General features: G+C 40.0%; 1 protein-coding gene and 1 non-coding gene across 2 annotated transcripts in view; both read left to right on the forward strand.

Moving 5' to 3' along the window:
• Positions 1 to 489: 489 nt before the first annotated feature.
• The window catches only part of TMEM45B (transmembrane protein 45B), a 39,401-nt gene continuing 13,402 nt past the window's right edge, over positions 490 to 26,488 (forward strand). The window contains exon 1 of the mRNA XM_058687314.1: positions 490 to 618. The gene's annotated coding sequence lies outside the window, so the exon portion shown is untranslated. The remainder of the gene's footprint in view (positions 619 to 26,488) is intronic.
• Positions 20,824 to 20,934, forward strand: LOC131488924 (U6 spliceosomal RNA). The gene has a single exon (XR_009250311.1). It is a non-coding gene; the product is annotated as a U6 spliceosomal RNA (small nuclear RNA).

Raw genomic sequence — 26,488 nt, forward strand, 5'->3', positions numbered from 1 at the left:
AGAAAGGCGTGCATTTCTTAGCAGGAAGGGAGCCCCTTCCAGCAAGGGCTTTGTCTCCTTCGCAGCTCTTTCTCTAGCACCTAGAACTGCGCGGGTGTAACAGGCGGCAGATCTGTCGGATGAATGAATGAACTCATGTGACCCCAAGCTTAAACCAGAGAACTGGACTCTCGTCCAGGATAGGACACCAGTGCCTGCCTTTGCTGGAGGGAGATCGGTGACTAGTTCGTCGGTGTGTTCACTGATTGCGTCGCTCGGTAAACAGTCTTCCTTGCGACAGCCTCTTCGCCACAGTCCTCGCCGCCTCCCAGGTTTCTGTAATTGCTCTGCATCATAGGAGGTCACGGTTAGTCGCAGTTCGCCCCGGGTGCCCAGGACCCCGCCCCTGTTGGAGCACACCTTAGGGCGTGTCTTGGGCCCCGGCGGGAGTGTCGGGGGGCGTGGAGGGAAGTTCGGCCTTAGAGCGGGGAGGCTCCGCACGTTCGGCACCGGCGGGGGGAGGCTGTCAGTCTGCGGTGGGGAGGGCAGGCAGTCGCGCTGCTGGGCCGGGCCGGGCCGGGCGCTCGCACCTGCTGGGTGGCGGCCGAAGTCGGCGCAGGACGGAGGCGCTCCGCGCAGGTGAGACGCCGCCACGGGCCGGGGGCTCGGACTCCGCGGACGCCGGGCCAGGGGAGGGGACCTCCGATGGGGAGGAGGCTCGGACAGGGCAGGGGGGCGCTCGGAACGGGAGGGGATTCGGCGGGAGGAGCGGGTTCCGGCAGGGCAGGGGGAGGAGCTGGACTGCCCGGGAGCCGTGCGCACCTGGGTCGGGTCGCCGGCGGCCCTAGGATGAAAACTGCTGCGTCCCCAGCCAGTCAGGTCGACCGTGTGGCCAGGCGAGCGGAGCTTCGGAGGGCTAAGCCCCTGCCCTCCATTCCACCAACGCCCCTCTCCCCCCCACCCCACCCTCGAGGACCCGAGGATCCGGGGACACCCGGCCCATGACCGCTCCTCTCCAGCTCCACACCGCCGTGGGCACTTACCTCCTACTGTCTGTCCTTTTAGCGCCACTCCACAAACACCGCCAACCAGATACTTCCTTAAACCAGGAAGCCTAGAATTTAATAAGAGGCGATTGACTGATAAAGTTTCCTGGGTCATGATTTAGCTCCCACAAATACTTCAGTGGGTAGAAACGGATGTCAGGCGCAAAGAGGTAAGATTAGCAGGGGTTGGGGAGGTTTACACTGGACCTAAAAATAGTTTTAGGGTACCCTGCCTGGGTGCAGAAGGATAACCTCTGGAAACGTAATCTAGCCCTAGATATAAGAAAGATTTGCATTTCAGCCTTTCAAAGTTTTAGCCAGCTACCTCTTCTAAGAGTCACAGAAGTGACCATTTCCCTCAGTGAGTGCCATGTTCCTCCCCATCCCTGACCATTTGCCTCATTGCCCTACTCACCACCCTGTTTGGCTCATAAAGTGGCATAAGAATTTTACGTGTCTTTACATTCACTTTAATAGGTAGTACGGCTTATCATTCCTAAGAAACATGTACTCTTTGGCCAGATGTGCAACCTGTTCAATGCAATCTGGGGTTTGTCCATGTTAAACCATGCAGGGGAGACTCCTCATACACTCTGAGAGTCCAACATAGTTCTTCATGGACTGAGAGTTCATGGGCTCAATAAGGATGTAGTTACCCTCTGTTCCTAGAGTTTCTGAGAAAGCCATGCAATTGATACGAAAGCTTTATTGAATATGGTTCTCTGATTTTCCAAGGGAGAGTGCCTGACATAAGCAGAAGGGAGGCATTATTTCTGGCTGTGCACTAATGGTTCTGGTATTAGGAAAGCCAAGCATTCACTTTCCTTTTAAAGGACTTTGATATCTTCTCACTTGTTCCATGGGAGGCACAGTATCACCACGTACTTATTTTATGTATTCTGTGGGTTCTGGAATTGGTTGTGATGGCCCAAGTGAGACTATCAAAGCTCGCGTTGACACCAGTGATTCTGTTTGGAATGTTCCCCAGTATGTCCTTGGTGTGTCTCTTGCCTAATCTTAGCAAATGGAACTTTGAGATAGGATTTGGCAAGGGCTGGGGGAGAAAAGGAGTAAAGAGAAAGAAAGACTTCTCTCTTGTCTCCTTACCATCTTCAAGTTAACATCGGCTGCCATGTTTAAATGGTCAAAGTACAGAAATTGCTTATGTTGGTTATAATTAAAGGATTATCTCTTTCCCTCAAATGCATTTGTTTGTTGAAAGTGGGTAAGGGCAGTTTTACCACATGTAGAGCCTATTCCATAGCCAAATTTCCTGTTATTGCAAAACTTTTTATAATTGTCGGTAAGAGAATAGAAGTCACCACTCTGTCATCAACTAATGGGCATGTATGAGACAGATTTCAAATCTGTATTTGTTTCTATGGACAGGTCATGAAACAAAAACTAGATCACGTACAATACTATGCAATATCCAATAGGAACAATTAGAGGCTACAAGTAAGTACTGGAATCCCCACACGTCATTTGGACTCAGCTTCCCTTTTAATTAAACAGTCTTCTCCCCCAAACCTTTACTGGGGGCTAGAAATAAACAGAGATTATTTGAATTTGAGCTGTTTTTGTTTCTCTTGTCTGTTCTCTGTGTGAAAATAAAATGGGTCACAAGGTGCACTACTGAAGGGACAAAGAAACTCAAAAGATCTTTTTTTTTTTTTTAGTTTAGTTTATTTATTTATTTTGAGAGAGAGAGAGCAGGAGCAGGGGAGGGGCAGAGAGAGAGGAAGAGAAAGAGAATTCCAGGCACGCTCCTCGCGGTCAAGAGTCAGACACTCAACCAACTGAGCCACCCAGGCTCCCTGAAACTCAAAAGCTCTATCAGCCTTCTGTGATGAAGAATTTAAGCTGAAGATACCAAAGTACACTCATGTATTTCCCTGTGGAATTTAGATATCATAAACCATTATTGATACCACGGCAGCTTTAGAGTACAAGGCGATTTCCATAAGCAGCACTGTGAGGAAATAGTAATAGCTTATTTCATAATTGAGGAAACTGAAACAGAAATACTGAGTATCTGGCCTGAGGTTATCCAGCTGTTAAGTGGCAAAGCCAACCTTAAGCCAGAACTTCTTCCATAATACCTCAGCTCCCTACAGGGGAGCTCTTTTGTTTGCTTGTGTAATTTGGGGGTGAAGAGTTGTCTGTGATTTGTTTTTCCTGAACATTTACTTACCATACTCTCTGACTACGAACTCTTAGAATCTAAATTTAGGAACATTCTTGTTTGGTATCTTTCATGCCCATCTTTGTTCATCGTAACTGCAAAAATATTTTAGAGCTGCGGATAGCCTGAAATATTTATCATGCCCAATCTTTTTGTTTCTTCCGAGAACAAAAGGGGATTCAGGAAAAATTAAGCAAGTACCCAAACCTACTTGGCTGAAGAACTGCAGCTAAAACCTAGGCTTCCCAGTGTTCAGACTACTGCTGTTTCCAGCATGTGGTCCCTCGAGGATTTCCTAGATACATAAGTCAAGTGGTTCAGTTTTGGGTCTGTGACAGCAAACTATAGCCTCCCTGAATCCTGGACTCAAATATCCGTAGATTCTCCTACTCTAACTGGATTCCACAGTCCGTGAGAGAAAAAGCCTTTTGGTCTGGCCCATTGTGTTTTTCTGAGCACAGTGCCCGTAGTGGGCACTCAATAAAATGCGTTCAGTACTTACCAAACAAACGTTTGAACAAGGATGAGATGTCATTAGGACTTCATTCAGCTACAAGTAACGGAAAACCCTACTACAATAACTTAGTAAGTGAGGAGTTTGTTTTTCTCAAATAGCTGGATGTCTGGGGGTGAGAAGTTGAGGATTGGGCCAGATTCCTCTGTCTTCCTGCACCACCATCCTTAGCATGCACCTTTTGTCCTCACTGAGAGACAGGCACCTCTTCGTATCAGAGAGGGCTTACCAGAAAGAAGGGCAGAAGGAAGGGCAGAAGGCATGTGCCAGCTGAATCTGTCCTTGTTTTTATAATAATATCACTCTTGAAAGTTCCACCCAATAGACTGCTTATACCTCATTCATATAAGAACTCTGTCACATAACCACTCCTAATTATAGGAAAACCTGAGCAAATCTAGTGTTTTAGCCAGCCATGTTACCAATATAACAAAATAGGGAGTCTGTTAAGGAAGAAGGGGAAAGTAGATATAGGGTAAGCAACTAGCAGCATCTGCCATAATATGTTTTATGAGTCATTGACTCTTTGTTTCTATATGGGTTGTTGTTGTTTTATTTTTATTTTTTTATTTTTATTTTTATTTTATTCTTATTTTATTTTTACCTGTTGTTTTTTGGTTTATTAAAAAAGCAATAGATAATGCAGTGGGTGTAGGGGAACTTTTTAAAATTACAGATTCCGAGGTCCACCCCCAAGAAATGCTGATTATTTCGGTCTGGAATGAGTCTATAAATCTGAATGATAAGCTGGCACTCCAGATAATTTGAACACAGGTGGTCACAGGATCATAATTTGAAAAACATTGAATTGGGGCTAGTTTATCAGAGGCACCTTCATTTTATTTCCAAAGGCTTTCTGTCTCATCCCTCTTGAGGCTGTTTCTAGATTTTGGTCAACACAAATAAATGGAGAGTCTTAAAAGTCACAAGTTCTACAAGGCTTTTACTGAGTCTACACAGCTACCTCCCTAGAGGCAATGACTTTCAGTCTCTCATCTATGTTTTTCTCATACTTACCACCATATTCCCAAGTAACATGCTAATACTGGCTATTTCTCATTCTTTTCCCAGTTCTGGATAGTATCTATTGACATCCTACCAGGGAGGATAAGGATGTAGCTCTCTTATACCCTCATTATTCTTTTTCATATTTGTTTCCCTTTCTTGCAAGGTCCTAATATAGTTATAGCCTATTTTTTTTGATATAGCAATGTTTAGTGTTTACATTATTATGACTTTTTCCAGCTATGCGATACACCATGATTTCTACACTTCCTTTCTTGTACAACCTTTCTCTATACCTGGAGTTAGTAATTGCTACCTCTTCTTCAGTTGCTTAGGTTTTTTGAGTACTCATTACAATTCTGACTCAAACTTTGACAGGATGGTAAAATTCCTCTCAGTAGAGAGTTAAGCATCAAGTAAGTAGTCAGTTTGATATGCTTTTCTTGGAAGCATCCCTGCCCAGCCCCCTATTCTCTGAGACTGGTTATTCTGAGCTCCTTGTTGCACTGGGAGCTTCCTTTGCTGCCACCTTGTCAATTGTACCGGATTCCTGTTTCTTGGATTCCGTGCCCTCTCACTCCTTGGTCTTGCTGGAGCATGGCTTCCTGAGAAAAGCCACGTGGAGACAGAGGCAAATTTATCCAGGAGCTGCTGAAGTTCACAGGGCCTCTGTGAGGGCTGCAAACTGTTGAAAGCTGACAAGTGGAGAGGAAAAGCTAGGTCGCCATCATGAAGCATTTGGGGCACATTTTCTAAAAAGATTTTAGAAGAAAGAGCCATGAATCTCCAAGTTCCCATTTGTTGTGATTTCTCTTCTCAATCTAAATAAATATTCACGTTCACACCCAATTTTGTGTTGGTAATTTTATTATTTTTTTCTTAAAGAGGGCTCCCCAACCCAAATTATAGAAGATTCAGGCCCCCAGGACCTGGCTTTTTGAGTCTTTGTACATTTATGATGTCATTTTTCTTCCGTCATATTTGATTGATGGTTTGGCTGGATATAGGTTATCAGTTGGAATTAATTTCCCCTCAGAATGTTGAAGGCATTGCTCCGTTTTCTTCTCCCTTCTTATCGCTCAGTTGAGAAGCTGATGCCATTATGATTTCTGATCCCATGCATTTTTTTTTCTGTCTGGAAGTTTGTAGGGTTTTCTTTTGTTTAGTCCTCATGTTCTGATATTTCACAATGTTGTTAGTTCATACTGGTTTGGGTTTTTTCCCCCCAGTCATTGTTTTGGATACTTTAAAGGACTCTTCAATCTAAAAATCATATTCTTCAGTTTTCTTCTGTCGCATAATTTCCTCTGTTCTTTCTGCAACTTACATTAAATTACTTAGATGCTGGATCTCTTGAATCTTCCCTCTTGGTTTCTTATCTTTTCTATTTAAAAAAAAAATCTCTAATCTTTTAGTTCTAATAAATATTCCCGCCCTTATATTAAATTTTTACATTTCTATCACCATATTTCTAATTCCCAAGGACTTTTATTTGGGTGGAGTGAGGCGGCTTTCAAGAAATTTTTATAGCATCCTGCTCCTATTTTATGGATGCAGTATCTTTTCCTATTTCCCTGAGAATATTAGCTCTGATTTTTTTCTAATTTTGAGAGTATCCCAAATGGTGTCTGTATATTTTCAAAGGCCCCTTTTTTTTCTGTTGTTTCTGTTCTGCCTTTTATGGCAGAAGCTTTATTCAACTGTCCGTGTTTAAGAATGGTGTACCAAAAATGCTAAAATGTATAGTCTGTGAGTGTGGCTTGCAGATTGTGAGCTTCATTGTAGGGCGATTATCCAGAGCAGGCTTTTTTGATGGTTCATCATTGTGTCTCTAGCAGCTTTCTAGTCTAATCAGTTTCTCATCAGGAAGACCCCATCTCTAGCCATTTATTCCTGTTTGAGAAAAGACCATTAGTAAGTTTGATTTATTTATTATGTAATCCATTTAATAGGAAAGGTTCTTGTTTTGAGTGGGTAAGTGGTAGTTTAGGATTCAAACATTCAGAATTTAGTTCTTGACTCTGCCCCCCCCCTTTGAAGTGGCTGCCTCTGTGTACCCCTGTGTTCCTCTGTGTGTCTTTTGTCAGCAGCAGGGAGACAATCAGCAGGCTTCCACGGAGAGTGAGTTCTTTTCTATTAAAAAGCAAGAAGCTCTGGGGCACCTGACTGGCTCGGTTGGTAAAGCATGTGACTCTTGATCTTGAGGTTGTGAGTTCAAGCCCCACACTGGGCATAGAGCTTACTTAAAAAATAAATAAGTAAAAATAAAAAGGTTTGAGATTTTAGTGTAATAAAAGTCTTGTAAGCACAAGTACAACAAATTGTTTTGGAATAACCATTTGCGAAACATTTATTACCCATTGGCGGAGAAATACTTAATCCAGAATAAGTTAGGGCCTTTGGAGAAGCTCCATATCATGCCAATATTTATCTTAATCTTAATAATGACACTTAGAAGAATATTTAATTAAGATGGAAAATTATAGTTAGCTTCTTATTTCTCTTTAAGAGGTTATATTGAGAAAATATTTTCCTAATACCTCCAAAGAATGTCTTAGTTACAGAATTTGGGAGAGAATTTCTGCCCTTGAAGGTCACTCTGCAAATCCATACTGTTTTCTTTCCTTGCTTAGCCTGACATGTGATACCCAAAACTTAAGGCAGGGTCAGCACTTTTTCTTTGCTGGGAAAGTTTTAGATCACAAAAAGGCACCAGATAATATGTGTCACAGGAATGATTCCTGACTTAGCTTTCAAAGACATCTTCATCAGAAAGCCTAGGCATTAGATACCAGATTTTGTACTGTTGGCTCTTCCCTCTCAGGCACCTTTAAAGAAGACGGCAAAGCCCTTGAAGACTGGGGCCCAGCCCTGTTATCTCTGTTTCGCCATCACTTAGAACCATGCCTGATACATAAGAGGCCCTAGATAAATCGACTCCATTACCCATTTTAAATTAACCCTTCCTACTTGTCCTCTTGATGTTTCCTCTGTTTCCTTTGCATCTTTTTATGCCATTTTTTTTCTGGAAGATGGTACCTCCTTCTCAAATTTGATGTGTGGAACAGCTGTTGGAAAAAAGACTGGGAAGATCTTCTACCAGGACTTCAGGTAGAATTTCCTGGAGTGACAACTCCCTGTATCATCTTACTGAAGATGTAATAATTTCTTGGGTTATCACCAAACACCCTACATCTGGCACCGTTTTTAATCACAGTTCTATTTGGATGTTTTTTTCTCTCTTGTTCCATGCCATTCTTGTACTGTCCTTTGCTTCCTTCCACTCTCTTTGATCTGGCCCCCACTTTGACCCAGACTTTCTCTTTGTTCCGTTCTAACATTTTTTTTCTGTCTCTTCTCCCCTACCTTCATTTGTATTCTGGTATATTTTGCACAAAGCACACTGATGTACTAATTTCAGAAGACCTATCCTGCCTATCAGGTGGACACCTGTTTAAACTAACCTAGACCCAGGACGAAAAATCTCTCTCTTCTGGCTGTTTTTGAGATAATTTCTAGGCTTTTTTCTCACTGGGATTGTTTATTTTTATAGAGAACAAGAACTAAACTACAAGATCAAATGATCTTGTAGATTAGTGTTTCTCAAATGCTACCACTCACCATAGAACGTGTATTCTCATGGCATGGAGGCTTGGCTGAAAACAGCATGGCATAAGCTATAGTCTCCCTTAGTGCTAAAAAAAAATATGCTGCCTTCAAATACATCATTTTAGTTGTTGTTGTTGTTGCTGCTGCTGCTGCTGGTGGTGGTGGTTTTTGGAAAGAGAGCATGAGCAGGGGAGGGACAGAGAGAAAGAGGGAGAGAGAGAATCCCAAGCAGGCTCCATGCTGTCAGCACAGAGCCCCATGTGGGGTTTGATCTCACAACCTTGAGATTATGCTCTTGAGCTGAAATCAAGAGCTGGATGCTTAACAGACTGAGCCACTCAGGTACCCCACATCTCTGTTTTAACATGAAAATCATTTTCCCCAAAATCTTAAGGTGAAATTGATAACTCTACGATGGTAACCATGTTGGTCATGTGATTTCAGATATTTTGACTGTTGGGGCTTACCTGTACACCAGTCTGAGAGGCATGATCTCTTAAGGACTAGATGATCTCTCAAGGACTCATCTTGCTCTAAAAATTATATGAAAAAGTAATGATAGCAACACCCTTAGAAATGACTGGATTCAGGAGTTAGTGTCCTCATGATTCAGGATTATGGCTAGGTTGATTTAGTTCAGTTCAGATCAAGACCTGTTATTATATGGCAAGCTTTATGGGAACTTTATGGGAAAGTTTATGGGAACTTTAACACGAAGTAGATAAGATCTCTGCTCTTGAGGAGCCTATGGTCTAGTGAGTAAGACATGTAAATGTGTAATTTTAATATAACAGGCTAAGTGATAAAAATCAAGATATGCGTAATGTACTATGCTAGAACAGAGGTGGGGCCATAGCCTAGCCTGGAAGTTCACAGAAGGCTTTCTAGAGGAGATATGGCACACCTATTGAAAACTGAGAAAAGGGAAGCCATGCGAAGAAAAAATAGAAAAGACACACAAGGTGGAGGGAATAGCATGAGCACTGTAAGGTTTGTGGTGGGGACAGATGGGAGATGAGGCTTGAGAGACAGGCCAAGAGCCACATTCTGGGTATATGCAATGCAAAGGGGCATGGACTACATCTGGGTGATGGTTAGTCAGTGAAATATTTTAGATTCTATAGTGGCGTAGTCACATTTACATCTTAGGCAGATGACTCTGGTAGCACAGTGGAAGAAGGATTTATGGATGGCAGGATTAGAGGCACTGCAGTGGTCCAGGCAAAAGACAATGAGAGCCTAAATGAGATAACTATCATAGGACTAGAAAGGAAAGAGAACATCAGAAAATTTGGGTAGCCAAAATAAGCAGAATATTTTAGTCTCTTGGGGAATTGGGACACTGCAGGGCAGAGAGAGGAATAAAAGGGAGTCTCAGATGAGTCCTAGGAATCTGGCTTTAGAAGTAACTGGATGTTAAGCCATTACCAATCTGGTGGGGAAAGAAGATGATGAATTCAGTTTGGGACATGTTGACTTTGAGGTGTCTAAGAAGAATCTACATGTTTTCGTGTGTCTATTGGTTCAGCAAGTTGTTAGATATATGAGTTTGAAACTAAGGGCAAAGGTCAAGGCTAGAGAAAAGAGTCATCAGCGTGCAGGTGGTAATGGAACTATGGGTATGTATGAGTTCTTGCCAGAAGAAGCTATATAGAACAGTGGACCAAAGTCTGCTCATGTTTAAGAGACAGGAAAAAGAAGAGGACCATTTAAGGGAGAAAAAGAAGATTATAGCAGATGAAGGGAGCCAGGAGAGAATAGTATCTTGAAAGCCAAAAGCAGTAGATAATTCCAAAAATGAGTGACTAAGGGATGATGTCAACTACAGAGTAGCACAGGAACAGAAGAGAGGTCTACTCAGATAATATTTTAAAGATTTCCACTGATGAAGCAATATGAAGAGATTTGGTGACACCTGTGAATATAATTTTAGTGTCATGGTGGTGAAGGAGCAGAACTAAATGGAGACAGCAATTGTATTTCCAGGTTTTTTCATGAAATTTAACTGATTTTGACAATGTTTGATTGCAGTACACAAACCATCAAAATCCCTTTCTATCCAAAGACAATTTCATTTAAGTGGTAATTTAATTCAATAATTAATGACTTTCCAAATAATTTTAATATTAGAAACTGTAATTGTCTATAAATAAACCTATTATCAAAGGCATTTTGGCTCTGGACTAGGTGAGATGGTGAGAAAAAGATCCACCTATTTTGAGAACATATGTATAAAGTTTGAAAATTTGCAAAACTATATGTTGTTTGGAGATCATGTATGTACTAAATGTATGTAATATAGAGCAAGACAAAAGTGAGTGATTGCTAAACACACAATTCAAAATGATGCTACTTCTCAAGAGGGAAGTCAGGGAAGCTATCAAGGATGTGTCAATAAGAAGCTCCAAAGATGTTAGTAATGTTCTGTTAAGCTGAGTCATGCCACACAGCTGTTATTCTTTGTAACTTTTATATACATTAGCTATATTACTTTTATGTTTGGAATAGTAAATAGGAAGAGAGATACACAGTGGTTCTTCAGGGACCCAGGTCCAAACAGATTTTTTTGTTTCTTTTTCCTTTTTCTCTTATTATTTTGTGTGAAAAATTCTTGGGCCTGATTATAGTTGACAGGAAGAAGGCAACAAAGGGTGAGAGAAGTTCATGAGTGCTAGAACTCAGAGGACACAGGTGAGGATACAATCAAAAGCACAGATTAAAGGGCACCTGGGTGTCTCAGTCGGGTGAGTGTCGCCTCTTGATTTCAGCTCAGGTCATGATCCCAGAGTCATGGGATCCAGTCCCATGTCAGGCTCCGCGCTGAGTGCTAAGGGCTGCTTCCATAGTTTGACTATTGTATTTATTTAATGCTGCTATAAACATAGGGGTGCATGTATCTCTGAATTAGAATTTTTGTATTCTTTGGGTAAACACCCAGTAGTGTGACTGCTGGATCATACAGTAGTTCTTTTAACTCTTTGAGGAACCTCCACACTGTTTTCTAGAGCGGCTGCACCAGTTTGTATTCCCACCAACAGTGCACAAGGGTTCCTTTTTCTCCACCTCCTTGCCATCATCCATTTTTTCTTGTGTTGCTGATTTTAGCCATTGTGACAGGTGTGAGGTGATATCTCATTGTGGTCTTGATTTGCATTTCCCTGATGATATGTGATGATGAGTATCTTTTCATGTGTCTGTTGACCATCTGTATGTCTTCTTTGAAGAAATGTCTGCTCATATCTTCTGCCCATTCTTAATCACATTATTTGGTTCTTGAGTGTTGAGTTTTATAAGTTCTTTATATATTTTGGATACTAATCCTTTATGGATATGTCATTTGCAAGTATCCTCTCCCATTACATAGGTTGCCTTTTAGTTGCCTTTAGTTGTGTGATTTAGTTGTGTTTCTTTGCTGTGCAAACACTTTTTATTTTGATGTAATCCCAATAGTTTATCTTTGCTTTCATTTCCCCTGCCTTAAGGTACCTAACTAGAAAAAATAGTTGCCACAACCGATGTCAGAGAAATAACTGCCTGTGCTCTCTTCTAGGATTTTTATGGTTTCAGGTCTCACCTTGAGGTCTTTAATTCATTTTGAATTTATTTTTGTGTGTGGTGTAAGAAAGTGATCCAGTTTCATTCTTTTGCACTTTGCTGTCCAGTTTTCCCAGCACCATTTGTTGAAGAGACTGCCTTTTCCCCATGGATATTCTTTCCTGGTTTGTCAAAGATTAATTGACCATATAATTGTGGATTTGTCTTTGGACTTTCCATTCTGTTCCATTGACCAATGTGTCTATTTTTATTCCAATACCATACTGTTGATTAGTACAGCTTTATAATACAACTTGAAGTCTGGAATTGTGATACCTCCAGCTTTGCTTTGCTTTTTCAAGATTGCTTAGACTATTCAGGGTCTTTTGTGGTTCCATACAAATTTTAAGAGGGTCATTTCTTATTCATTTTATTATTTCCTCAGCACCCAGCATATTTAATGGGATCCCATTAAAAAAAAAATGGAAGCAGGAATTAAACCATCTTTTGCTTAGAAATCTAAACTCACTTGGGAGGTAACTGAGCTCTTATTCATGGAATTTTGTTCCACGGCATCATGAACTCATGCCAGAACAAGGCTCAAATTCTTATCCTGGTCTTGAGCCTTCTGACCAAAGACCTACCTACCAACTTACAGAGAAAATAACAATGACAGTAGTAGCTATAAAATTTTTCAAAAAGTGACAGACTCCAGAGTTATTTAAGGGCTCCCAGGCTACTACAGAGCAGAGATACTCTGCCTGAAGTTCAGGACTAAACCATAGTCACATCAGCCATGGGCCACAGAGAACTTTCAACTCTGTACCTTGTGCTTCCTCTGCATTTTACTACGAAGCAGCTCATAGAAGAAGGCGGGAGGTATTAGGCTTGTTATTTGCAGAGTAACAGAAAGCTGAGTCAGGCAGGGTTGGTTGTATTCCAAAGTAAACTCAGGCCAGAAGCCATCTAAGTGTTTCTGTTGGCAAAGACAGATTCAAAATAATATTCTGTGTTCTCCCCATTACCTATTTGCCTACTGACCAAACACATATCCCATTTCTATTAAAAAGGTATTCAGGGGAACCTGGGTGGCTCAATTGATTAAGCATCTGACTTTGGGCCAGCTCGTGAGTTCAAGCCCCACATTGGGCTCTGTGCTGACAGCTCAGAGCCTGGAGCCTGCTTCAGATTCTGTGTCTCCATCTCTGTCTCTCTGCCCCTCCCCCACTCATGCTCTGTCTCTCTCTCTCTCTCCCTCCTTCAAAAATAAATAAACATTTTAAAAAATGAAAAAACCCACTACCCTCTCCAGGGTCAGGTAAAGGTTCAACATAATTCCCCTCTCCCCACTTGAAGTTAGTACTAAAAGATACCGCAGCCTTAGTTCAATAATTATACTTCTCCTAAAAGAGAAGCCAGGTTTCTCCCCCATTAATTGTGGGAATAAGTATGAGAACACCAGAGAAGAGAGGAAACTAATATTTGTTAAACACTTACTATAGTTAGCTGCTAGACATTCTCAGTTAATCCTCACAAGATGCTTCTGAGGTGGTGTTAAGGTCCTCATTTTGGAAGAAAGGGTACTGAAAGGGTACCGAGAGGTTAGGGAAGTTGTCCATGACCTTACCAGTAAAAGCAGCAAAGATTGACGCTCCATAGTTTGTGCTCTTTCTATTATATGACTGTATTTCTCCCTTAAAGGAATATGTAGGAATCCAGTTTCCTTTAGGGAAATTAAGGAAATAGAATTCGCCTGAACTAATATAAAACTTGACTTGCATCTTTCTAACTTAACCTTCCTCAGGCCCATTTGTGAGTTGGTTTATATCCTTTCCAGAGATTCTTGGGCACATAGGACTACAATGTCTGGTTGATTTGACTTTTAAGTATACTGTTCTGTTCATTCCCAACCTAAGACAATTTAAAGGTTTAATGCATTCCAGCCATGGAAGAGAATGACATTAGGTCTTTCTTGGTAAAGAAAGTGGGAATGGTAGGGTAAAGAGAGTAAGAAACATTATCTAGCTTGATTCTGACCATATGGATGATTGACTACACCTGCTTCTTAGTCTAGGCATGTACTATTTTCTCTGTCTGGAGCTTTACGCACACTACCTATGTTTACCTGTTTTTCAAGGAAGTTTTAGGGACACTTCCCTCTATAATCTTTCTCCTATTTCTCCCAGGCTGAGTCAGAGTCCTACTTTCATTGTCATAACACTCTGCACACTCTATTAAAACATTTAATATATGTGTCATAATTGTTGAATTACTCATTCTTTGCCACAGTTTCATCTTATTGTAGGCAAGGCCCTTCTTTGAAGATTGATGAAATCCATTTTCAAGAGTAGAAGGTAGACAAAGGCACTAAGACAATTCAATGGGAGAAAGAAAAATCTTTTCAACAAATGGCTGGGACAATTAGATATGCAAAAAATGAAGTTGGATCACTACTTCACACCACATACAAAAGTTAATTAAATGGATCATAGACATAAATGTAAGAGATAAAACTGTAAAAATCCTAGAATAAAACATAGGATTGAATCTTCATGGTCTTGAGTTAAGCAATGGCTTCTTAGATATGACACCAAAGCACAAACCACAAAAGAAAAAAATATAAACTGACTTAATCAAAATCAAAAGTTTCTGTGATCCAAAGGACACAATAGAGAAAGTAAAAAGACAACCCCCCAAAAGAGAAAATATTTTAAATCATATATCTGATACAAGACTTGTATCTATAATATATAAAGAGCTATTACAACTCAACAATTTAAAAATTTTTTAAATGGGCAATGAATTTGAATAGGCATTTCTCCAAAGAAGATATACAAATGCCCAATAAGCTCATGAAAAGATGCTTCACATCACTAATCATTAGGGAAGCAAAATAAAACAAAACAATGAGATATACTTCACACTCATTAGTATGGTTAAAATTAAAAAGATGAACATAACAAGTGTTGGGAAGGATGTGGAGAAATTGGAACCTTCATATACTGCTGGTGAGATGGGAAAATGGTGCAGCCACTTTGGAAAAGACTCTGGTTGTTCCTCAAAATGTTAAACATAGAGTTACCATATGACCAAGTAATTCCACTCCTAGTATATGCCCAAGAGAAATGAAAACATAGGTACACACAAAAATTTGTACACCAATATTCATAGTATCATTATTCATAACAACCCAAATATCCATCAACACGTGAATGGATATTATATGTCAACCATACTTCAGTTAAAAATATAAAGGATTGGGCACCTAGCTAGCTCAGTTGGTAGAGCATGCAACTCTTGATCTCAGGGTCATGAGTTTGAGCCCCACATTGGGTATGGAGCCTACTTAAAACATAAAACTTTTTAAAAAATTAAAAGATTAAGATTTAAAAACCAGATGAATGGATAAACAAAATGTGACGTATCTGTACAATGCAATATTATTCAACAATGAAAAGGAATGAAGGACTTTTACATGCTACAACATGGATGAACCTTGAAACCATGCTATGTGAAAGAGGCAGAGATATATGATTCCACTTAAATGAAATATCTAGAATAGGCAAACTCATGGAGATAGAAAGTAGATTAGTGGTTGCCAGAGTCAGAGGGGTTGAAAGGAAATGGAGAATGATTGCTAATGGGTGTGGGATTTCTTTCGGGGTTGATGAAAATGTTTTAAAATCAGATAGTGGTAATGGTTGCACAACTGTGAATATACCAGCAATCACTGAATTATATACTTCAAAGGAGTGAATGTCATGGTATATGAATTATATGTCAATAAGGCTGTTATTTAAAAAAAGAAAAAGTAAGAGAGAAATAGCAAGAAAGCATTGAGACTTCTAGAACCATATGAGGGCGATTTTCAGATTCATTAAGAAAAACTGTCCCAGAAATACAAAGCAGCAATACTTAATAAGGTTGTTTAAACCTTCAGAGTGTCTTCTTTGATACATCTGATTTGTCTTTTGTAGTGATTTAGTAATTAAATCTACAAAAGTATATGGAAATGTCAATTAAGTGATGAATAAATAAAATGTGGTACAATGGGCTGAATTATGCTCCCCATCCCCCAATTTATGTGTTGAAGTCCTGATCTCCAGTATGTCAGAAGGTGACTATATTTAAAGATTATCTCTTTAAAGAGATAATTAAGTTAAAATGAGGTCATCAGGGAGGTCTCTAATCTAACTGTTGCCCTTATAAGAGGACACAGGCACACACAGAGGGAAGATGTATGTGAAGACACGGGGAGAAGACAGCCATCTTCAAGCCAAAGAGAACTTGGGCACCATTTCAAAAGATAAAATGTGTCTGTCTGATATCAGAAAGAAAAGGCACGAGTCAGGACAGTTCCAGATACAATTTGCCAAAATAGTCTTTGGCACCTTTTTGGTATAAATTCTACCATTCTTACAGCATCATAACTTCTTCCTTTGATATGATAAAGCTTTCCAATATTTTTTTAATTTTTTTTTAATGTTTATTTATTTCTGAGGCAGAGAGAGACAGAGCATGAGTGGGGGAGGGCCAGAGAGAGAGGGAGACACAGAATCACACTTGATCTCAGCCAAAAGGCCGAGAAGCGATGAGACACAGAATCAGAAGCAGGCTCCAGGCTCTGAGCTGGCAGCACAGAGCCCGACGCGGGGCTTGAACTCACAAACCGTGAGATCATGACCCGAGCCGAAGTCGGTCGCTCAACTGACTGAGCCACCCAGGCGCCCCTTTCCAATATTTTTTTAAAGAAACTGCAAAAGCCTGAGTGTCCTACCCATAACATGTTAACCTCATATATATCTGTACGACTCATAACAACTTAGGTTATCCTAGATAAAAACAGTCCACGAAGCTTAGTGGCTCATTACAACAACTGTTTATTTTTCCTATGCCATATGTTCATCATGGCTTGTTTGGAGCTCTGCTCAATGTCTCCTCATTCTGGGATCTAGACTGATGGAGAAGCTACTGTCATGAACATTGATAGTAATGTGGTAAAGTGAAATGTGTTCTGAGGGGTCTGGAACTGCCAATTAATTATGTGTTTCCTCCCAGCACCAACACATGTCATTTCTGCCCACAACTCACAAGACCCCACCCAACGACAAGGGGGCCAGAAAGTGCAATCATACCATGTGCCTAGAAGACAGAGAGCCAGAAATACTTAATGAATAGTGTTAAATACCCTCAAAGTAGTCTTCCATTTTGCTTTCCCTGTTCATATAATCATATACCTGTATACATATGTAATACATATATGCAGGACATTACCTTTGTTGTTTAAAATGGAGTCATATTATAAGTAATAGTTTTTTCCATCTTGCTTGTCTCAGCCAGCTCTCTCATGGAAAACCTTCTAGAACAGCTGGTATAGCTCTAATTCATTCTTTTTAATGGTTACATAATATCCCATGGTGAAGATAAACCATAATTCATTAAGTATGTATTAGTAAGTATGAAAGCCAAGTCCTTGGTTCTAATGTTGGAGGGTGCTGGTTGCTAAGCCCAGGCACTCAAGGAAGAAAATAAAATTCATTTTTCTTCTTGGTTTTGAGTCTCTCACTCATCTAGATACATCCTATCCTTCCACTGTGTGTACTTTCTTCATCTAAAATAAGGGAAAATTCAGGCTTTTTTTTTTTTTAAGGCCCATATCACGTTTTATTTTTAACTACAGGCAAATGACATTGGCCATAATTTTTCATCTCTTTTGCTCCCTCTATGTCTATGACTCTTCTGTCCTCTTCTTTCCTTGTCCCCTATTCTTCCTTACTCTTACCCGCATTTTCTCTTCTGGACACCATCAACCTGTCTTCATTTCACTTACCTCAAATGAAAAATAGAGAATATAGAGGGGGGAAATGGCTAAAGGTGAGGAGGGCAAGGAAAATCATGTCAAACCTCTATTCAAATGATGTTCCTTTTCCTGTGATCTCCTTAGACATAACACGAACCATTAGTCTTCTTGGTTGCCAGCTTTAACTCAAAGCTACCCCCTCTCCACAGCTGCCTGGATGGCTCAGTCCATTAAGCATCTGACTTCACCTCAGGTCACAATCTTGAGGTTCGTGAGTTCCAGCCCGGCATCAGGCTCTGTGCTGGCATCATGGACCCTGCTTGGGATTCTCTCTTTCTGCCCCTCCCCTGCTCATGCTCTCTCTCAAAAAGAAAATAAACACTAAAAAAAAAAAAAAAAAGCTACCACCTCTCCAAAACACTCAGTCTTCCCTTCACACTCCCATGCTATCTCACACAATATCAAAAAAGAATGAATATATTAAAATAAGAATGTTAGGAAACTTGTCCTTGCAGAAGTACTTTCTGATGTTTCTTCTCTGTGGGTTTTCCTTAGATTGAAATATTTTGTACCATGTAATTCTTGGCAGCTTACCCCTTGAGTATTTGCTTTTTTTTTAATTTAATACTTATTTTTAAATTATTTTTTTAAGCTAGACTTCTCAGGGACTTAGCCTGTTTGAATGGTGTTATCAAAATTGTCAGAAGTCTAAATTTTTATTCTTCTATTTAAAATTAGTTATTACCTTGTTTCTCCTTATTGAAACTGACCCATCCTGTATTTCTACCACATGTCCTATGATGTAGCTAAGCAAATAAACTAATCTAATAATTGATTAATGGAAGAAATCTACCTCCCTGCTCCTCTCCCTCACCAAATCAAGGTATTCAGCTTTCCAAGTAGCATAAGTAAATTTAGAAACAGTTTCTACAGACATGCTGTGGGCCCTACCATCCACTGAGGTACATCTTAAACCAGGTAAAAGGGAAGGGTGGGGTTTGACAAGTGGTATGCACTACAGAAAGACAGACAAGGACTCTGCCTTTATTTAGGGTACCGCTCCTCAGGAAAAAAATGAGAAGGGACAGGAAGGATTTGCAAAGCTGGTTTTTCTGCACTTCTGGCTAGGAAGACAAGGGAGTATAACAGGCTTGATCTTGAGAGGGACCTCAGTTAAACATGAAAAGAAAATGGAGGTTTTTAAAAAAATATATTGATCAGTGGGGCACCTGGGTGGCTCAGTCAGTTAAGCATCCAGCTCCGGCTTAGGTCATGATCTCACAGTTCATGAGTGCAAACCCTGCATCAGGCCCTGTGCTGAAGCTTGGAGCCTGGAACCTGCTTTGGATTCTGTGTCTCCCTCTCTTTCTGCCCCTTCCCACTTGCACTCTGTCTCTCTCTCTCAAAAATAAATAAACGTTAGAATTTTTAAAAAAATATTGATGAATATAGGGTCTTAAAAAAATGAAAAAAAAGAAGGGGAAGAAGGCCTTCTAGTTAAGGCAGAATGAATAGGTAGGCAGTTTCTTTCTGCAAAAAACTGAAAACAAGCCAAAAAATTGTATAAAGCTAGACAAAATTGTCAAAACCAGCCATTTCTGGGAACTGGTAATGAACAAAAGTCAGACAACAAATTGAGAAGCTGTTGTGACTTTGTTAAATTAACATTTGCTAAGAAGGGTGCCCGGGTGTCTGATGGTGAGTCTCTGTTCAACAAGATACTACTGAAATAGAGAATTTTATTACTCCCAGGTGGTGGAGAAGGTACAAGTCCTGCCTCAGGGGGCCATACGGGGAGGTCAAGGCAGAGTACACATGGAGACTGTGGCAGGACCTGGTGCACATACCTTTACTGGGACCCACAAATAGAGCCCTTAGGATTCCCAGGCTAAGTCTGGGTTGGTCAATTCAAACAAGAAAGAACAGGGTTTTGGTGAGCCTCACAGGGGTCTTATTCAAGGGCTGCATAAGGGGAAGGCCCTGAGAGGAGGGGAACTGTTTATCACAAGGGCCATTGGGGAACTCATATCTTGAACTTACGTTTACTTGTGACCCTGCAGCTGTTATCTAGGGCATGTTCGCCCCTGCAGGCCACCTGGCTACACAAAATGGAGGAGACAGCAATATGGAGTACTTCAGCTAAGCTCTCAACAGAAGCTTTTATTTTTGAAAAGCTACTAGATCTTCAGGTAACAACAGTTGGAGACTATGGCCTTGTTGCCTGGGGCTGCTGCCATTAATTCCCTTCACTCAAAGACTTTTAAGTAACTTGGTGCTAACCATGAAAACAAATAGTTTTGCTGCCAGGGGAAACAGACACGGTTCAGGGTAGTGCTTGGGAGGTTGAAAATCCTTGGCTCAATGGGTTAAACATGGGAATGAACAGGGAAAGGGAGTCAGAAAAAATAATTGAAGAATTAATGGCTGGAAATACCCCAAGTTTGATGACAAACATTAAACTATAGACCAAAGAAGCTCAGCCAAGATAAAAACAACAACAAAAACAAAACAAAAAACCTACAAAATGAATAACACAAAGATATGTCAAATGGCTGAAAGCCAAAGATATCAAGAAACAAAATTTTTTTTTAATTTTTTTAACGTTTATTTATTTTGGGGAGATAAAATAAATATCTGTGCTCTGTCAGCACAGAGCCGGATGCAGGGCTCAAACCCAGGAACTGTGAGATCATGACCTGAGCTGAGGTTGGAGGCTTAACCAACTGGGCCACCCAGGTGCCCCAACAAGAAAATTTTGAAAGCAAGAAAAAAAGTGACTCACTGGGAAATAATAGTATGAGTAATAACTGATTTCTCATCAGTACCATGGGAGGTCAGAAGCCCATGGAATGATATAATCAAAGTGTTGAAAGAAAAAACTGCCAACTAAGAAGTCTATATCCAACCTAACTAGTCTTCAAAAATGAAGATGAAATAAAGATATTTCCAGAAAAGCAAAACTGAAAGAATTCATTGGTAACAGAACTGCTCTATAAGAAATATTAAAGGATATCCTTCATGCTGGAACTAAATGAGATTAGAGGGTTATTCAAATGCACAGGAAGGAATGAAGAGCACTAGAAATGGTAAATATGTAATTAAATATAAAAGACTATCTGTCTCTATTTCCTGAAAAATGTAAGACTATTTAGTGCTCACTTCAGCAGCACACATACTAAAATTAGAATAATACAGCAAAGATTAATGTGGCCCCTCCCTGCACAAGATTGACACACAAATTCGTGAAGTGTTCCATATTTTTTTGTTGCATTACTATATTGTACACCTAAAACTAATATGTCTGTTAACTATACTGGAATTAAAACTCAAAATTTAATAAAAAAAGTAAAAAATAAAAGGCCTATTTGAAGCACTAATTGCAATACTGTTGGTTTATAATATATATCACATACTTATATTTAATATATTTATTGACTGTTGATATGTATACCAACAATGGCATGATGAAGGGGGTTGGAAATGAAACTATAAATTAACAAAGCTGCTATATTTTACCAGAATTAAGTTAATATTAACCTAAAATAGACAGTGATGCATACTGTAATTCCTAGAGCAAGCACTAAAAAAGAAAAATAAGGTTTCAAAAACATAGCTTAAAAAAATGAAAAGAAGGGGCGCCTGGGTGGCGCAGTCGGTTAAGCGTCCGACTTCAGCCAGGTCACGATCTCGCGGTCCGTGAGTTCGAGCCCCGCGTCGGGCTCTGAGCTGATGGCTCAGAGCCTGGAGCCTGTTTCCGATTCTGTGTCTCCCTCTCTCTCTCTGCCCCTCCCCCGTTCATGCTCTGTCTCTCTCTGTCCCAAAAATAAATAAAAAACGTTGAAAAAAAAAAATTTAAAAAAAAATAAAAATAAAAAAAATAAAAAAATAAAAAAAAAAATGAAAAGAAGAATTAGAATAGTACATTAGGGGTACCTGGGTGGCTCATTCGGTTGACAGTTTGACTTCAGCTCAGGTCACGATCTCGCGGTCTATGAGTTCAAGCCCTGCGTCAGGCTCTGTGCTGACAGCTCAGAGCCTGGAGCCTGCTTCGGATTCTGTGTCTCCCTCTCTTTCTCTGTCTCTCTCCTACTCGTGCTGTGTCTCCCAACCAAAAATAAATAAACATTAAAAAAAATTGTACACAAAAGACAGCAGTAAACAAGGAACAGAGGAACAAAAAAGGTCTGAGAGAACAAGTGGAATTTGAAATTAAAAACACAACATTTACATTAGCACCCCGCAAAAAAGAAATACTTGGGGTACCTGGGGTACCAGAGCCACCTGGGTGGCTCAGTTGGTTAAGCATCCGACTTAGGCTCAGGTCATGATCTTGCAGTTTGTGAGTTCAAGCCTGTGTCGGGCTCTGTACTGACAGGTCAGAGCCTGGAGCCTACTTTGATTCTGTGTCTCCCTCTCTCTCTGCCCCTCCCTACTCATGCTCTGTCTCTCTCTCTCTTTCAAAAATAAATAAACATTTAAAAAAAATTTTTTAAAGAAATAAGTATGAAGCTAACAAAATAAGGAGAGGAAAACCATAAAACTCTGATGAATGGAACCAAAGAACTAAATAAATGGAAAGATATTCCATGTTCATGGACAGGAAGACACTATTGTCAAGATGTCAGTTCTTCCCCACTAGATCTATAGATTAAATGCAATTTCAATCAAGATCCCAGAAAGTTATTTCGTGGATGTTGACAAATTGATTCTAAAGTTTATATGGAAAGGCCAAAGACGCAGAATAGCCAACAAAATACTGAAGAACAAAGTCAAAGGACTCATGTTACCCAATTTCAAGACTTATGTTAAAGCTATAGTAACCAAGAGAATGTGGTATTGGCAAAAAAATAGATAAGTTGATCAATGAAATATAGGGCCCAGAAATATACCTTGATCAACTGATCTTTGACAAAAGAATAAAGGCAACACAATGGAGCAGAGATAGTCTGTTCAATAAATGGTGCTAGAACAACTGGATATCCACATGCAAAAAATTAATCTAGACACAGACCTTACACCATCACAAAACTTGAAACTTTTGTTTCAACCACATGTACCATAAATCTAAATGTAAAATGCACAGCTGCAAAATTCCTAGAAGATAATATAAAAGAATACCTAGGGGCGCCTGGGTGGCGCAGTCGGTTAAGCGTCCGACTTCAGCCAGGTCACGATCTCGCGGTCCGTGAGTTCGAGCCCCGCGTCGGGCTCTGGGCTGATGGCTCAGAGCCTGGAGCCTGTTTCCGCTTCTGTGCCTCCCTCTCTCTCTGCCCCTCCCCCGTTCATGCTCTGTCTCTCTCTGTCCCAAAAATAAATAAAAAAAAAAAAAAAAAAAAAAAAGAATACCTAGATGACCTTGCATATGGTGATACCTTGTTAGGTTAACAACACCAAAGACATTATCCATGAAAGAAGTAACTGATAAGGGTGGACTTCATTAAAATTAAAAACTGCTCTGCAAAAGACAAAAATCAAGAAAATTAGAAGACAAGCCACAGACTGGGAGAAAATATTTGCAAAAGGACACATCTGATAAAGGACTGATATCCAAAATAACTTAAAACTTAAGAAAAAAAAATTTAATGGGCCAAACCACCTTGACAGACACTTCACCTAAGACATACAAGTAAGCATATGAAAAAATGCTCCACATCGTAGTATATCATCAGGGAAATGAAAATGATGAGGCAGCATAACATACCTCCTGGAATGGCCAGAATCCAGAACACTGACACCAGATGCTGGGGAGGGTGTAAAGTAACAGGAACTCTCATACGTTGCTGGTGAAAATGCAGAATGGTACAGCTGCTTTGGAAGATAGTTTGGCAGTTCCTGCAAAACTATCCATACAATCCAGCAATTTTGCTCTTTGGTGTTTACCCAAAGGAGATAAAAACTTATGTCCACACAAAACCTACACACAGATGTTTCTAACAGCTTCATTCATAATTCCAGAATCTTGGAAGCAACCAAGATGTCCTTCAGTAGTTGAGTGTATAAATAAACTGTGGTATATCCAGACAATGGAATATTGTTCAGTGCCAGAAAGAAATGAACCATCAAGCTGTGAAAAGACCCGGAGGAAACTAAAGTGCTTATTAGCAAGTGAGAGAAGCCAATCTGAAGAGGCTACATACTGTATGATTCCAACATTTGACATTCTGGAAAAAGCAAAACTATGGAGATAATAAAAAGGGGTGGTGTCAGAGGTAGGGGAGGGGGAGAAATGAACAGGCAGGGCACAGGGAATTTTCAGGGCAGTAAAAATACTCTGTGTGTTATTTATAATGATGGATACATGTCATTATAATTTTGTCCAAAGCCATAGAATGCACAACATCAGGAATGAACCCTCCGGCAAACTATGGACTTTGGGTAATTATGATGTGTCAATGTAGACTCATCCTTGGTTTAAAAAAAAAAAAAAAGCACCATTCTGATGAGTGGTATCAAAAATAGGGGAGACTGTGCACATGTGCAGGCAAAAGGTGTAGGGAAAATCTCTGTACATTACTCTCAATTTTGTTGTTGTTTAGAGCTCTAAAAAAATAGTCTTTTTGAAAAAACATAAAAGAGACATAGAAAACAAGTAGCAAAATGTAACCACGTTAATAATTACAATGAATATGAATAGATTAAGGAAGCCTGTTTTGATTATTTAAAAATGCAGAGATTGTCAGCCATACAAATTCTCAAAGAATCTACCTTTTGTTCATATTTTGGGGAATAACTAGAGGCATATTAATGGAAATAAACCAGGACAGAAGAATAAATGGCATCCAAGAAACAGGGGGGTCAAAAACAGGAAAAGGCAAAGGGAATTTAAAAGATAGTGCCAAATGCTCCAGGATGATAGAAAACCAGTCCAGTTTTGGGGACAGAGGATAAAAGGTCCTGGAAGAAAGGTCTCTAGGAATAAAATGGAACTGACAAGTTTTCTGATGTTTGAATATCTAGACATTAATTTGGAGGACATTTGGCAGATCTGTTAGCTCTTTTGGGGAAAAACACAGTGATTAGGTATATGGGAAAGTAAACAAATGAAAAACAAGGCAAATATTAATTCCAGAATAAAATAACAATGGTGAAAATACAACTCATAATATGCTACTTGGATAAGCATGTATTCGTTCCACAAATATTTGAGTGCTTACCAAGTCAGGGCCTGCTGTAAGCACTGGGCTAACGGCAACAACAAAACAGATCAAATCCCTCCTTTCAGGGAGTGTACATTCTAGTGGATAGAGCTGGATGCTAAAAAGAAAATCAATATGCAATATCAGATAGTGATCCATGCCTTAAAGAAAATTTAGACGTACACCAGATAGCATTTGTTAGGTAATGATTGGCTGTAAATAATAAACATACAATGAATTCTTAAAAAAAAAAAAAAAAGAGGGAAGAGGAGGAGGAAGAGGAGGAAGAGGACCAGGATGAGGAGGAAGTGGAGGAGAAGAAGAAGGAGGAGAGGGAGAAGGAAAAGTAGGAGGAGAAGCAGTAGTATACCTGGATTGGAAAGTGGGACATGCCTGCTACTTTTCACAAAGTAGTCAGGGAATAAAGTAACATTTGAACAGATACCTGAAGAAAATGAAGGAAAGACCTGTTGGCTCTCTGTGGGGAACCACTAGAAAGAACAGACAGCCCAGGCCCAGAAGCAGGAGGGGGTCTGTGCTTGGAAATGGAAGGCAATGGAAGGGACCCTGTGTTGCACGGCTGAAGGGGTAGGAGAGAGGTCAAAGAGATAGCTCAGGATCATGTAGGATTTATCAGCTCTGGTAAGGACTTTGGATCTACAGAGCCATAATAATGAAACTAATGATTTAAGCAAATGAACATAATGTAACTACTGTGAACATGACCGGTTGAAGAGGAGGGAGAGGTTATAAGAGAGCTCCAGGAAGTTGGTGGATAATGCCTGACAACGATATAATAACAAATGGCAGCATGCACAAATGAATGAGAATTGTGGAAGTAAGTACCAGAAGAAACAATGGGAAGGGTTTAAAGTGGTTTCACTAGTGGGTGAGGAGGGATGGGACATGGGGCTGCTGCTTTTCATTTTAAGAATTTTAAATGCAATTTGATTTTTTTTTTAACTATAAAGTTTTTTTTAAACTTGTGAAAGTTCTTGGTGAAGAGTGGAGACCTCAGCTGTAAATGTATCAGATGTGAAATAGCCCTGACCATGTACCACTGATAGAGGGGTAGATGTCCCTGATGGCCAGGGCTGGAATAGCATGTGCAGACCATCTTTATGTTCCTAGCAGATATGTTCTAATCACCATCACCTGCTGTTTTTCTCCCACTTTACACATTCTTTAGGTCACCACCCAGGTCCCCCAGGATTAGAATCATTTTCCTTCTGAATCAGTTCTAGCTAACACTTATCTTTTGTTGTTGTTGGTTTTTTTTTTTATTATTATTTTCTTTATTTTCAAGTTGTTAACAGACAGTATACTCTTGGCTTCAGGAGTAGAACCCAGTGATTCATCTCTTACATGCAACACCCAGTGCTCAACCTGAAAAGTTCCCTCCTTAATGCTAATAACCCATTTAACCCACCCCCAGCACTCCCCCCATCAACCCTCAGTTTGTTCTCTGTGTTAAAGTCCTTTATGGTTTGCCTCCCTCTCTGTTTTTATCTTATTTTCCTTCCCTTCCCCTATGTTCATCTGTTAAGTTTCTCAAATTCCACATATGAGTGAAATCATATGATATTTGTCTTCCTCTGATTGACTTATTTCACTTAGCATAATACCCTCCAGCTCCATCCACATTGTTGCAAATGGCAAGATTTCATTCTTTTTCATCAG

The sequence above is a fragment of the Neofelis nebulosa genome, chromosome 10 (assembly GCF_028018385.1).
Source record: "Neofelis nebulosa isolate mNeoNeb1 chromosome 10, mNeoNeb1.pri, whole genome shotgun sequence".
In the NCBI taxonomy this organism is placed as follows: domain Eukaryota; kingdom Metazoa; phylum Chordata; class Mammalia; order Carnivora; family Felidae; genus Neofelis; species Neofelis nebulosa.